At 44.4% G+C, this 2,500-nt stretch overlaps 1 long non-coding RNA gene across 2 annotated transcripts in view; it reads left to right on the top strand.

Annotated features, from left to right (window-relative positions):
• Positions 1-2,500, top strand: part of LOC135092418 (uncharacterized) — a 91,232-nt gene that overhangs the window by 66,411 nt on the left and 22,321 nt on the right. Inside the window, exon 3 of one of the 2 annotated variants that reach the window (XR_010262858.1) lies at positions 1-123. This exon is cut by the window's left edge and continues 18 nt beyond it. The exons of the other annotated variant lie outside the window; for it this stretch is intronic. This is a non-coding gene — a long non-coding RNA (uncharacterized LOC135092418). The remainder of the gene's footprint in view (positions 124-2,500) is intronic. 2 annotated transcript variants of the gene reach the window in all.

Genomic DNA, 2,500 nt, shown 5'->3' with positions numbered 1-2,500 from the left:
ACCCCGGCTCCTGTGTACTCAAGCGTCGGGTCACTCTAGCGGGGTTCAGGTTCCGGCTCACCTGTCAGATTATGTAAATAGCGAAGGATTATCACCTGTGTGGCTACCTGCTGGTGATTACAGGTGTGTGGGGTGGGAGGGGGGTGGGGAGGGGGGATGCCTGTAGTAGTTGTAATAGTAGCAGTTGTTGTTGTTGTGGTGGTGATGGTGGTGGTGCTGGTGGTTGGAGGAGGAGGAGGAGGAAGATGAAGGAAAGGGAGGAAGAAGGAAACGTAGGTGGAGAAAGAGGAGGAGGACGAGAAGGAAGAGGTGGAAGAGGAAGAAGAAAATTGTATGGGAGAAGATGGAAAAGAAGGAGGAAGAGGAGGAAGAGGAGAACAGTAGGAGGAGGAAAAGGAAGAAAAAAATGAAGTAGTAGTAGTAGTAGTAGTAGTAGTAGTAGTAGTAGTAACAACAACAACAATGATAATAATAATGATAATAATAATAATAATAACAATAATAATAACAACATCCAAAAATACGCATTCAACACCATTATGGCTTGCACCAATCAGCGGACAGGATTCTGATGACGTCACGGCGAGGCTTACGCTGATTGGCTGGCGGCGAGATCCCTTCCTAAATATACAAGTCATTTAATTCTTGTTTGGAGAGCAGATTTGATTTCTTTGTTTGATTACTCTCTCTCTCTCTCTCTCTCTCTCTCTCTCTCTCTCTCTCTCTCTCTCTCTCTCTCTCTCTCTCTCTCTTTGTCTTATTTCCTTTTTTCCATCATTCCTTCCTTGCTTTTTATTCATTCTTCATTCCTTCCTTCCTTCTTCCTTCTTTATTTCCTTCTTCCTTCTTTCCTTTCCTTCCTTCTTCCTATTCTTCATTCCTTCATTTTACTTTTATTTCTTTCTCATATTCTTTCACCCCCTTTCTCTCTCTCTCTCTCTCTCTCTCTCTCTCTCTCTCTCTCTCTCTCTCTCTCTCTCTCTCTCTCTCTCTCTCTCTCTCTCTCTCTCCCATCCTTCCTTCCTTCCTTCCTCCCTTCACTCATTCATTCACTCATTTCCTGCCTTTTCTTTTATTCCTTTCCTTCCTTCCTTCCTTCTTTCCTTCCTTCCTTCCTTCCTTCCATCCTTCCTTCCTTCCTTCCTTCTTTCCTTTCTTGCTTCCTTGCATCAGTCACTCATGTCCCTCCCTCCTCCCCCTACCCCCCTACTGGAAATAGAGAGGAGGGGGTGAGGGGAAAGGAGGGGACGAAATAGAAGCATTGTCAAGTGGCTGTCAGGAGGAGGAGGAGGAGGAGGAGAAGGAGGGGGTGTTGGGGGAGAAGGAGGAGGAGAGAAGAAAGGAAAAGAAGTGTGAAGGGAATACAGAATGAGCAGGAAGAGGAGGAAGATAAAGAGGAGGAGGAGAAGATGAGGAAGAAGAGAATTTTGAGAGGAGAAAGGAAGAGGAGTGTGAAGGAGAATATAGAAGGAAGAGGAGGAGGAGGAGGAGGAGGAGAAGTGGAAGGAAGAAGAGAAAAAGATGGAGGAGAAGGAGGAGGAAGAGGATGAAAGAATGTAAAAAAGAAGTGAAAATAAGGGAAAAAGAGGGGAAGGAGAGAGGGAGGAAGAGGGGAAGAGAAGGAAGAGGAAGGAAAGAGGAAAGAAAATAATAAAAAAGATAACTCAGGTGTTTAAAGAAAGTGGGGGGAAGGGAGAAGAGAGAGAGAGAGAGAGAGAGAGAGAGAGAGAGAGAGAGAGAGAGAGAGTACATAGACAAAAAAAGAAATAATAAAAATAGCAGAATTGAAGGAATGAAGGAAGGAAAGAAACATAAAAGAAAGAAAGGAAGAACAAAAATAAAGAAAAGAAGGAAGGAAGGAAGTAAAAAAGAAAAAAAGTAAGAGAGAGAGAGAGAGAGAGAGAGAGAGAGAGAGAGAGAGAGAGAGAGAGAGTACATAGACAAAAAAAGAAATAATAAAAATAGCAGAATTGAAGGAATGAAGGAAGGAAAGAAGCATAAAAGAAAGAAAGGAAGAACAAAAATAAAGAAAAGAAGGAAGGAAGGAAGTAAAAAAGAAAAAAAGTAAGAGAGAGAGAGAGAGAGAGAGAGAGAGAGAGAGAGAGAGAGAGAGAGAGAGGGAGGGAGGCTGGAGGGTCAGAACAGAGAGGCGGAAATGATAAATTCGAATCTTGGCCGCGAAAGAGTGATGGATGCACACACACACACACACACACACACACACACACACACACACACACACACACACACACACACACACACACACACACACACACACACACACACACACACACACACACACACACACACACACACACATGAGTAATGACACACACACCCCCGCCAGTCATCTCTCACACTCCTCGCCTCTCAGTGACGCCTTGAAAAGTTGTGCCCGGGATAAACTCCATCAACATTATTAATAGTACCAACTTAGGCGCACCCCTCTCCACCCCCCACCCCCCCACTCTCTCTCTCTCTCTCTCTCTCTCTCTCTCTC

The sequence above is a fragment of the Scylla paramamosain genome, chromosome 40 (assembly GCF_035594125.1).
Source record: "Scylla paramamosain isolate STU-SP2022 chromosome 40, ASM3559412v1, whole genome shotgun sequence".
Taxonomy (NCBI): Eukaryota; Metazoa; Arthropoda; class Malacostraca; order Decapoda; family Portunidae; genus Scylla; species Scylla paramamosain.
The sequence above is the reverse complement of the archived record's forward strand: the minus strand, read 5'-3'. Positions and strand labels throughout refer to the sequence as shown.